Genomic DNA, 12,793 nt, shown 5'->3' with positions numbered 1-12,793 from the left:
TTGCTTTGGGTAGTATGGACATTTTAATGATATTAAATCTTCCAATCCATGAGCATGGTATATTCTTCCACTTGTTTAAATCTCCCTCTATTTCATTTTTCAGTGTCACGTAGTTTTCTGAGTACAGGTCTTTCACATCCTTGGTTAAGCTTATTCTTAGGCATCTTATTTTTTTAGTTGCAATGGTAAATGATATTGTTTTTTTAGTTTCTCTTTCTGAAAGTTCATTGTTGGTGTATAAGAATGCCATTGATTTCCGGATGTTGATTTTGTATCCAGCTACCTTGCCAAATTCGTTTATCAAATCCAGTAGTACTTTGATGGAGTCTTTAGGGTTTTCTATGTACAATATCATGCCATCTGTAAATAACAACAGCTTTACTTCCTCCTTTCCAATTTGGATACCTTTTATGTTTTCTTCCTGTCTGATGGCTATGGCTAGGACTTCCAGTACTATGTTGAATAAGAGCGGTGAAAGTGGACATCCCTGTCTTGTTCCGGTTTTTAATGGAAATGGTTTTAGTTTTTGCCGATTGAGTATGATGTTGGCTGTAGGTCTGTCATATATGGCCTTTATTATGTTGAGGTATGATCCCTCTATTCCCACTTTGCTGAGAGTTTTTATCAGAAATGGGTGCTGGATTTTGTCGAATGCTTTTTCCGCGTCTATTGATATGATCATATGATTTTTGTCCTTCATTTTGTTTATGTGATGTATCACATTTATTGATTTGCCGATGTTGTACCAGCCTTGCATCCCTGGAATAAATCCCACTTGGTCATGATGTATGATCTTTTTAATGTGTTGCTGGATCCAGTTTGCTAGTATTTTATTGAGGATTTTAGCATCTATGTTCATCAGGGATATTGGCCTGTAATTTTCTTTCTTTGTAGCATCTTTATCTGGTTTTGGGATTAGGATGATGCTGGCCTCATAGAAAGAGTTTGGGAGTTTTCCCTCCTCTTGACTTTTCTGGAATAGTTTGAATAGAATAAGTGTTAATTCTTTGAATGTTTGGTAAAACTCGCCTGTAAATCCATCTGGTCCAGGACTTTTGTTTGCTGGGAGTGTTTTGATTACTGCTTCAATTTCATTAGTTGTTATTGGCCTATTCAGGTTTTCTGCCTTTGTGATTCAGCTTTGGAAGGTTGTATGCTCCTAGGAATTTGTCCATTGCCCCCATGTTGTCCAATTTGTTGGCATATAGTTGCTCATAATATTTTCTTACAATCCTTTGTATTTCTGTTAGGTCAGTTGTTATATCGCCCCTTTCATTTCTGATTTTATTTATTTGGGTCCTCTCTCTTTGTTTCTTAGTGAGTCTGGCTAAAGGTGCATCAATCTTATTTACCTTTTCAAAGAACCAGCTCTTGGTTTCATTAATTTTTTGTATTTTTTTTTAGTCTCTATGTCATTAATTTCTGCTCTGATTTCTATTATTTCCTTCCTTCTACTTCCACGGGGCTTTTCTTGCTGTTCGTGTTCTAGTTCTTTTAGTTGTTGTGTTAGATGGTTCATTAGAGCTTTTTCTTGTTTCTTGAGATAGGCCTGTAATGCTATGAATTTTCCTCTCAGGACTGCTTTCACCGTGTCCCATAGATTTTGGGTTGTTGTCCGTTCATTTTCGTTACTTTCCATGAAGTGTTTGATTTCTTCCTTGATCTCATTGGTAACCCATTCATTGTTTAATAACATGCTATGTAGCCTCCATGTGTTTGAATATTTTTGAGTTTTTTTATAGTGGTTGATTTCTAGTTTCATGGCATTGTGATCCGAGAAGATGCTTGATATGATTTCAGTCTTTTTATATTTGTAGAGACTTGCCTTGTGCCCTAACATGTGATCTATTTTTGAGAATGTTCCATGTGCACTTGAGAAGAATGTGTATTCTGCTGCTTTGGAATGAAATGTTCTGTAAATGTCAATTAAATCCATTAGGTCTAGTGAGTCATTTAAGGTCTGTGTTTCCCTGTTGATTTTTTGTCTTGATGATCTGTCCAATGCTGACAGTGGGATTTTAAAGCCCCCCACTATGATTGTGTTACTGTCAATCTCCCCTTTAAAGTCCCCCAAGAAATTTTTTATATATTTAGGTGCTCTTATTTGTTTTTGGTTGTTTCAGTGAAAGAATGAATGGTGGAAAGAATGAGGTATTTGTAGTAAAGAAAACTTGGGCTAAGGACTTTGGCTACTTCCCAGCTATCTGATTTGGGCACGGGTCTTTCAGGTTTTTTTGTTTTGGGTTTGTTGTTTTTTAAAATCTGTAAAATGGAGAAAATAATACCTGCCTTGCTGGGTTATTGGAAGAATTTGAGAACAGAATAAGTGTTGAATAAGCAATAGCTGTTATTGTTAGATGGGTCAGGTACAAAAACTCAGGGCTGGAGACACCAGGGCAGGAAGCCCCAGATGCCTAGCAAGGGGCAAAACTGGGAGAACAAGAGCCTTGTCCCAGGGTGACCTGTCCTCCTCAGCATATCACTGGTCATATGATTGAGACCTCCTGAGTGTTTCCTCCCTAAAGATAACATCGAGGCCTCCGTTGTATTTCAGCTCCAGGCCCAGAAAAGCAGCTAAACCAGACAAGTGGCACTGTGGCTGACTCAGTCTCAGCTACATTGACTAATGACCCCCAGCCCTGGCACTGACAAATCAGTAGAAACCTCGGTGCTGAAAGAGCACACCTGGAAAGCTGATGAATATTCTATTGAGACCCTCCCCTGAGACCTCTAAGATTTCCACCTGCAAGAAAGAGACCAATACACTCAGGACAAAGTACCCAGCATGGTCTCCCCACTAGGGGAGCACGCCAGCGCCATGCCATCTCCATCCCTCTGAGGGGACCCCAGGAGACTTGCAACCAGGGGAGCAATGGGCAGCAGCAGCTCATCCCCAGCTTACCCCCTGAACCTGTCTCTGGGGCCCCTTCTCTCTCTGACTTCCCAGTGAGCCAGAGCAGCCCAGCCCAGGTTCTCCCGTTGCCGCTTCTATGCTCCTCCTTGGTTCACGGTCCCAGGTATATTTTTGCTGCCATCATGGGCCCAATGCCCTTTGCCTCAGTGCTGTGTAGCCCTTCCCTTTGGATATCCCTTTTAATAAATTTAATTTTTCTTTATTCACCACCTGAGATGGCTATGTTAACTTTTCAGTTATATGGTCTTTCTTTCTAGGAGCAGCCTTATAATTTCCTCAAATCTGGTAAACTGTGAGAGCCAGCCAAAGCTCTCTTAGGAGCCAAAGGGACCCCAACCTGTGTCAGAAACACCTGGGGAGTTTTTTAAAATACAAATTTTCAGATTCTACCACTGGAGATTCTGATTCAGTAGGAATGAGCTGGAGCTAGAGGATATATTTTTTTAGTTTAGTTTTTTAAATTTAGGTAAAATTTATGTACAGCACAATGCACAGATCTTCAGAGTATAATTGGGTGAATTTCGACAAATGCAAAGATATAGAACATTTCCATGGCTTCAGAAAGCTAAATCAATTTCCATCTTGTACAAACAACCGCTGTTCTGGTTTCTGTCCCCACAGATGAGTTCTGCCGGCTCTTGAATGTTGTATCAGTGGAATCACACAGTCTGTACTTTTTGTGTGTCTGATTTCTTTTGCTTCTTATAATGTTTTTTGGAGTCATCTACGGTGTTGCATTATAATGAAATAGTTCACTCCTTTTTTATTACTGAGTAGTATTCCCCACATGGCTATACCTCAGCTTGTTTCTCTCTTCACCTACCGAGGGGCCTTTTAGGGCTCTTTTGACTATTACGAATCTAGTTGATACAGATATGTTTTCATGTATCATGGGAAAATACCAAGGAGTGGAATTGTTGCATAATAGCACAGGGATATTTTTAAGTATATTTGTTTGTTTAATTCATTGGGATTACATTGGTTAATAGCCTAACAAAGGCTTCAAGTGTACAAGTCTATTATACATCTTCTGTATGATGCGCTGTGTGCTCGCCACCCTTCTGTCGCCATATATTGCCCCCCCTTTCCCCTCTTCATCTCCCCAAACCCTCCTTCCCCTCTGGTAACCACCATGCTGTTATCTGTGTTTGTTTGTTTGTGTTGTTTATTTGTTGCTTTCTGTTTCATACCCACATGTGAGTGAAATCCTCTGGTTCTTGTCTTTTTCTCTCTGACTTATTTTGCTTAGCCTGATACTCTCAAGGCCCATCCATGCTGTCACAGATGGCAGTGCTTCATCCTTTCTCAGGGCTGAGTAGTATTCCATTGTATATACGTGCCACGTGTTTAAATTTATTTTTAAAACCCTTCAAGTGATTCTGATAGTCAGCCAGGTTTGAGAATCCCTGAGGTAGCGAAAGATCAACCCTGGTTCAACTGGGTGATGTGTTTGGTTTTGGTTTCATTGTGAGGGGTCCCTCTTTCATCAGGAAAACGCCTCTGTTTCCCCTCTGCCATCAGAGACACCCAACTCTCCTCTGTCCTGCTTGCCAATTTCTTACCAGAGAAGAGGGTTCCCAGCCAAGGATCCCCATGGGTCCCTTGGATTGTGTCATCCAAATAGTTCCAGGAAGCAGTGGGGGGGTGAAGGGAACCAGAGCTGCCAACGTAACAAAGATTTGCTCTAACCTTGGGATTGCTTGCTTAGGATGAAACACCAGCCCTCCAGTCACTTGAGGGTAGGAGGAACCAGCCCTTTCCCACTGGGCCCCAGCAATGCCCCCGGTACAGGTGCAGACCTGGGTAGTTTGGTAAGAAGCCTTCAGTAGACCACATGGGACTCTGCGGTGCATCTGAGGGAAGAGCAGTGGGCAGGGCTGGTAAACTCCTCAGGCTCAGAAATCGGAGTTGGAGTTGGGTCTGGAAACTGATGGAAGAGAAACAGTTAAAACACAACCATTTCATTTTAAGCATCATGCTGGCTGTTGGCTCAGAAAATATATATATTTATCTGAAATTGCGGTTCCTTTTTGAGATTATTAGAATTCCACAAAAGGGGTGAAGACATAATTGAGAGCCAAAGTGATGCTCTAATCCAATGTTTCTCAAAGGGTGGTACATATGTATGGCACTCAGGATGGTTTCAGGAGTTATACAGATGAGTATGATTAAAAATAAGTATGTGTTTTAGCTAATAGTAGAAAAAATAAAACTAGCACATTAAATATGTGATTTCATGGATATATTGCTTAGCATAAAGCGAAGTTAAAAAACCCAATTCAATTTTAAAAACAACATTATATAACAGTACAGGTGGTACACAGGTGTGACAAAACATATGGTAGAGCCCAGCTGGTGTGGCTCAGCAGCTGAGCATCGACCTAGGATCCAGGAGATCGAGGTTCGATTCCCGGTCAGGGCACATGCCGGGGTTGCGGGCCTGATCCCCAGCAGGGGGCGTGCAGGAGGCAGCCGATCAATGACTCTCTCATCACTGATGTTTCTATCTCTCTCCCTCCCTCTCCCTTCCTCTCTCTGAAATCAATAAAGACATATTTTTAAAAACCACAAAAACACAATAACAACAACAAAAAACATATGGTAGAGATGAGTGACAGGTTAGGAAACTGCCCCTGTCAAACAGTATATCTAACAGGTAAGAAAAGCAAGGCCGTGAGATATGAGTGATTTGCTCAGAGTCAGACTTCATCAGAGCAGGGACTAGATCCCCAAAGTTACCCGGTTCCTGGCCCATTCTCACGCCCCTAGACCCGTTACTTCCCTTTGTAAGAAGGGGAAGGGATCTCAAAGACAGTGTAGCCCAGTCCCTAGATTCAAAGTCAAATGCATTTGCAGAAACAGCCTTCAGTTTGCTCAGACCACAGAGTCAGGAGTCCATTAATAAGTCCAGGCTCCAGGAACCCTGAGCTAATGAGAAGGAACCAGACTTCTAAGGAATGAGCACCAATATTTTGGTAACTCCCCTCATATGAAATCTTTGCGGGGAAAGCAGACAGAAGCAGAACAGGCCGCTTCTCTCTCCCACCGCTGTGTCCCATCCCTCCAGAAAATTAAAAATGGCCTTTATGACATGACCGCCCTGCGTGGGCGATCCACCCCTGCACAGGCTTTTCAAGGCCACAGAGGGGGCTCTGACTGTTCCCCGAGTTAGCTTTAGGCAGCTGGAGATGTGTAAGGGTACAGCCTCCCAGATGACTGACGTCCCTGAAGCTTCACCAACCCAATGGGGGGTTTAGGGGAAACAGCTCGGCTGGAATTCTAGCATTTGCTGATCCTCACGGCACTGGAAGTGAAAAGGGCAGGCACTGGAAATGCAAGCACGGGCTTGAACGTTTTCAGCAGGAAAATATAACTGACCATGGGAGAGAGGGTTCCTGTTAGTCTTTTGCTTCCCTGAAACAGATTTTGTGTCCCTTACTGAGACATCCCTGAGCTCTACAGTCTGGTAGCTGTCCACCCTTCCTCTGTGTCACCCTCGAAGTGTTGGGCTAGTGTGTGACCTGCTGGGCCCATCTTTCAAAGGAAGTCAAGGGATCCGAGCATGCAACCCCGTGCAACCTCAGGGGAGACGTAGTGGGATGTACCATGTGTACGTTTTCCCAGTCATCCTTGCAAGAGCTCAGCATTGAGGCGGACAGCGCTTTATCCTGCAGCCAAACCGGAGTCTGTGCATGAACCCCTCTGCCCCACCTCCTGCCCTTGTTCTGGTCGGGGTGAAGGGGAGCCCTGAGAATTTGATGGTGGATAAGTTAAACTAGTAACTTCAGTTCCAAAGCTTCTCCGGTCCTTTGTAGGCTCAGATTGAAGAGTCTTTGGTTTAGCAAAGTGCCTAAATGCGTTTTTAGGATATGCTGGGATAAGCTCAGGAATCTGATTTGAGTGGAGGCGGAAAGCTGAATACCTCTCCATTGAAAAGAAACAGGAATTTTGGGGTACCTGCTGCGAGTTCTGGGGAAGGTCAAGGAGGGAAGGAAACAATGTGATATTCTTAGTTTGAGCACTAGGGATAGAAGACAGTGAGAATCAATTCTATGGGTGGAGTTAAAATTAGTTCTGAGCTACAGGGTGTTCCCTATCTGCCATCCCCAAACCTGCAGAAAAACCTGCTGAACACAACAGCCAGTGTTGGTGGTGACTTGGGGTCATGCATAGAGTGGGTGGGATGCCACATGAGGGTGCCCCAGGTGAGGCAGGAGAGAAGCCCCCAGAGCAGAAGGTGACCTTAAGAATTGGGACTAAACCGGGGCACCAGCCACAAAGCTGCCTTCAGGAACAGAATGGAGACCATAGGAGTGGGAAAGCAGGAGTAGGGGTGGGGGGTGGGTGAGGGAGTGAGGGGGCTCACACCTGGACTGGTCTCACTTTATAGGGGTGGTTTGGCCCCTGAGATACCCACCTTCCCAACCATAGGTTGCTAACTGGATAGGAGCCCCCTCATTAGAACTCTGATCCATCCTTGGCCTTCACTCATTAGTCCGGGCCTGGGAACCTCTGATCTGGGCCAACGCGCCTCTTCCTTTGGAGTTTTGGTGTTAGAATGGAGGAATGCTTGAGGTCAGGCTGTCTTCCTTGACTGAGGCTGTGGAAAGTACAACTCAGAGGGTCTGTGAGCAGCCACACTTTCCATCTTGTGGGAAAAGCCACAGCAAGGAGAAGCCAGGAAGCTGACAGCCCGAGAGAGGGAGGGGATGGTGATGCAGTCTCGATGGCTCCCGGGCCTCAGGCCCCCAGCTGCATAACTGCCTAAAGAACCCTTTTCCCTAAATTTGGTCTCTCTCATTTGTATCCAAGAGCACCCCCCCGGACACTACTTGCCATCTCCTCATCCTGGTGATCTGTATGCCCCTCCCTCTGGATGTAGAGAGCTTAGGCGATGACAGAGGAAAAGTCCTTCCTGAGGATTGGAGCTTCTCAGTTCCTTTATCTTCACACTTACCACCATCCAAAATTATATGCATTTGTTTTTTTGTTTTTTTAATATATCTTTATTGATTTCAGAGAGAGGAAGGGAGAGGAAAAGATAGAAACATCAATGATGAGAGAGTCATTGATCGGCTGCCTCCTGCATGCCCCCGACTGAGGATCGAGCCCGCAACCCGGGCATGTGCTCTGACAGGAATCAAACCTCGATCTTCTGGATCCTAGGCCGATGCTCGAATGCTAAGCCACGCCCGGCTGGGATGTATTTGTTTGTTAACCTATTTACTTTTATCACCCCTCTTCCCCAGGAAAATGCAAAGTTCCACTCCCTTTTTTACTGTGGTGTCCCTAGAGCCTGGTGCTCATGAATCAATGAATAAATGAGTAAATGAATAAACAAAGAAATCAGGCTGGAAATCAGGGTGCTGCAGACCCTCTACAAGGTCACAATTGCAGCAGAAAGATCTCGGTGCTAGATACTAAGTCCAGGATGTTCGAAATTTGTGTGTCCACGCTACCTGCCCAGCAGGCTGTGAAGTATGGTGGGGGCAGGCCTGGATACACACTCAGACACGACAGATAAAGAGCCAGGGGCCCTGGTGGGACAAATGGGCTGGGGGTGGGGGGAAGTTCAATGCAGAAACCAAAGGTTTCAGGCAGGACTAGGGAATGAAAAGCAGCTGTAATTAGAAAGCATAGGCATGCAAAGCTGCCTGGAGGTCAGAGGGGCTGGGTTGGCAGGCTGGGGCCCTTGGGCAGGAAATGGACACAGAGGCACTGCGGTCTGGGCTGACATAATTGTACGGAGATCATCGGCCAGTTGCCATGGCAGCAGCCAATCCAAGGGGCTGCTTATGCAGCAAGGAGTCAAGGTTTCTAAAGAAGGGGCTAAAAGAGATGCCTTTGTTCCCTGTCTGAGCGAGTTGCTGGCGGATCCCTGTGGGGACCATGCAGCATGGGGCCAGAGCCAACTGCTGGCCACCATGGCCCGGAAGGGACCACGTGAGGACCCAAGGGCTAGGCTGGGGCTGGGGAAGCTAAAGATGTCATTCCCTGTAGCTGTGTGTGCCTCCCAATGTAGAGCAGTGCCCATGGCTTAGGTTTCCAAGTCCGAGAGTGCAGTGTTCAGATGGCGGCGTGGCCTTTTAGCAGCTCTGTGGCCCCAGGAACGATGGACGCTGTGTCTTCACATGTAAAGGGCAGCTACAAAGATGCTTTCTCCAGGCAGCTGTAAGGCTCGTGAGAAGTGATGCAAACCACACATTCACTTCGTGAGTGCTGGAGGCTTGTCATTGTTTTGACAAATAACACAAACGGTTTCATAGCTGCTTCCTCGAAGGGCTCTTAGCTTCTGGGGAGTAAAATCCATGCTTTGCTAAATTTAGGGGGACCAAAAAGGCAGCCAACACAGACTCAAACACTGCAGGCGGTGACCAGTTAGACTAACAAAGTGGGATTCAGACAGAAAACATTTGTAAGGCGGTCTTGAAAGCTGGGAGCTGTCAGAGAATCCTTCCCCTTTGTTCTTCGGGCCAATCTGTGGGCCTGGACAGGATACAAAGATGAGGCCATGGGTCCCCTCTCCTTCCACAGCGGGAGAGAGAAAACAGAGAAGACTGAAAGGAGTGCTTCTTCCTTAGATGTTCAGTGAGGGGGGGAGGAACAGGGGAGGGTGCCCGGCTCAGAGAGAGCGGACCAGGCCAGAGGCAGACAGAGCCAGGACACAACTGTGGGCGACCCCCTCCTGCCCTCTGCCCTCCCCAGAAGTGCTGGGAGGTACACACATTCCCATTTGGACTCTGGCTCAGTCCTTGTTGCTATGGCTACTCGGTGGGCTCTTAGGTGGGCGGCAGGAGGCAGCAGCTGCGTGGAAATCGGTATTGGGGGCAGCAGCTCTGCCCTTTGGCCGTGGTGGTCAAGGCATTTCTGAGTGATGAGGAGACATTCCCTCCGCCATCTCGGAGGCCACCAGGAAGCCCTGGGACTTCAGGGCTGTCAATCCTGGCTCCCATCTCCTGCTGTCTCACCACGAGACCCAGGCTCCTCTATGGAGGGGCAGCTCCCTTGGGACCCCTCCATTGGAGTGTCTCCTTCCATCACAAGTTTCCCTGGGGGGTTCCCCTTCATTGTCCTCAGTGATGTATTCATTTCCTTGTCCGTTCATCCATTCAGCAAGTATGTCCTGTGCACCTACTGTGCAAGGTGCTAGGGGCAGAACAGGGCACCAGACAGACAAAGTGCCTGCCCGCGTGGAGCTCGCTGCTTTGGGGGGAGCACACAGCACACGTATGACTAGGGAGCCTGGGAATGTACTACCCAGGGGGGTATGATCGAGAGAAATTGGAGGGCACGGGCCCATTAGAGTGAGTGGCAGGGTGGCAGGGAGGTCCTTCTGCGCTGACATTGGCAGCCGAGAAGGAGCCACTGAGTTGCTTCGGCTGTGAGGCCTGTTCCAGGGACGAGCCAGTGGGAAGCCTCGGGGGCGTGGGGCATGGCGCTCAGAGGAGGCAGGAGGTGAGTTGTGAGGGCAGCAGAGGATGGAGCTGGGCGAGCGGCAGGGGGATCAGGCAGAACCCCGTCGGCCTTGCCAGGGAGCCTGGATGCCACCCTGAAGGCAACAGGAAGCACGGGCAGGTTTTAAGCAGGAGGGAAGTGATCGATCTATGTTTTTACACGACTCTGCTAGTCTGGTGGCCGATGGACTGTAGGAAAGCGAGAGAGGGAGCAGGGGACCAGCGAGGAGGCTGTTGTAGTGGCCCCGGTGGGAGCTGACGCTGGCGGTGGAGATAGAGAATTTGCGGGTAAACACAAAAGGCTTGCTGAGGACCGAGGGCGGGGGAGAAGGGAGAGGATGGCTCCCAAGTGTCCCATTTGAAGCCCTGAGCTATGTTGGGGAGGTGCCGCCTGAGATGGGTGCGAAGGGGAGCGATGGCGCTGAATCTCAGCTCTGTGGGCTGGGGGGAGCGCCTCTTGCTAAGTCCCTCATGAGCCCCCTGAGAATAAAGCATTTCAGAAGCAATGCCGCTGAGCAGTTAAGCTGAAAGGAAGCTTTCTTACAACACACTCATGGGGGAGAAAAGAATTATTTTAACAGCCAACTGCTGGGTGTCCTAGGGTGGTGGCAGAGCTAATGTAAGACAATAACTGCCTTTTGAGAGGAAACACCTTGGGGGTCATTTTCCAGCAAGAAAGATGATATCCTCATGGACATATTAGGAACTAACATACCACGTACTGTGTTAAATGCTTTAAACACATTCTAATATAACCCCTGCTACATATTAAGAAACTGGAGCTCAGAAAGGCTAAGTAATCTGCCAAAGATCACACAGGAAGCATGTCGCAGAACTTGGATTTGAACATATGGAGTCTGTAAACCACTCCGCAAGACTAAGAGAGTTAAATTCCTGGCACAAATAAGAATAAAACAATAGGAATTGAGGAGCTGTTCCCTGGACAGTGGGATTGGAAGAGATTTGGGGACATGGCAGAGGGCCCTTGGGAGAGAGGAGGTGACCTGGCAAGTTGCCATGGGAAGCTCAGCCAGTGGCCCTGCCGGGATACAGTGGTCAAGGAGTTTTTTAGAAGAGTGTTGCCTGCTACCTATTGCAATGTGTTTGTTGTTCTGCACGGTGCTGTGACCCCTCTCCTTAACCCATAACCCTCAGTAAAATCCTTGGTATTTGGGAGAATAAAGAAGGAACAGCGTGTTGATGAGCAGGAGCCCAGAGGTGAGAACAGACAGGCCGACAGCACATTCAAGAACAGGGCAGAGCCCGGCCGGGCGTGGCTCAGCGGTTGAGCGTCGGCCTAGGATCCAGGCGATCGGGGTTCGATTCCCGGTCAGGGCACAGGCCCGGTTGTGGGCTTGATCAATGACTCTCTCATCATTGATGTTTCTATCTCTCTCTCTCCCTCTCCTTTCCTCTCTCTGAAATCAATAAAGATTAAAAAAAAAAAAAATGAACAGGGCAGGGGCAGGACGTGATCAGGAGAACATAAGCTACGGTGGCGTCTGCAGGAATCGTAGGGAGGGAGTTGGCCTTGCCATAGCTTGTGAAATGGGGAAAGAAGCGATTTCCCTTGGATGTTGAAGGATGGGTAATGCTGAAGGCTGAAGAACTTGAGGAAATCAGACCGCTCATGATCTCACTACATCACAGTCCGAGGAGCAGAGCGTCTCCGGAAAGGGGCCCAGTGCAACGAAACGCTCTGCCTGAGTGGGAACAATTAGCCATCGGCAGTTTGCTCAGAGGGTGTGCTGATGGCGGCCTCCTGAAGCCCGCGTTACAGCAAACACTCCTTATGCTCCGCATCCCTGCAGCAGAAACCCTGTCTCTCCCTTCCATATTTCCGAATTGCTTTATCAAACCTGAGAGCAGGAGGGAAGGGGAGCGGGGCCTGGAGGAGGGAAGAGTGAAGAGGGGGCTGCTCTCCCAATGAGTCCTTTAAGCTGGCTGTGCCCTGCCCCCCATCCTTGATGACAGTGCAGTGGTGCTTTGTTCATTTTTTAGAGTTTGGCTTCTCCTGTGGATCTGCATGCCTCTTTTTGCTTGTGAACACTATATCAGTTTCGGATCACGGTCTCCAAGGCCAAAACAGCAACCTTGTGCCACTCACTGTGTCACTGCCCAGCGGAGACCCTGGACTTCCGTTTTGGAGGGTAATTTGGGAGTATCTTAAAACTTTAAATGTGCATACCCTTTACCTCCAAAATTCCTCTTCTCTATCTTAGGGAAACTATTTCACCTGTGCATAGTTTTCACGTACAGCACTGGATGTAACAACAAAAAATACAGAACAACCTAAATGCCCGTCAAGAGGAAATCCTCACATAAACGCTGTTCCACCCTATGATGGAACCGTGATGCGGTGCTTACAAAGATCGAGCACATCTACATACCCTGAAACGGAAGCAAGGCCAAGACAAAACGTTAA

Source organism: Miniopterus schreibersii (assembly GCF_964146895.1).
Source record: "Miniopterus schreibersii genome assembly, chromosome: 4".
In the NCBI taxonomy this organism is placed as follows: domain Eukaryota; kingdom Metazoa; phylum Chordata; class Mammalia; order Chiroptera; family Miniopteridae; genus Miniopterus; species Miniopterus schreibersii.
This window is presented reverse-complemented; position numbering follows the sequence as displayed.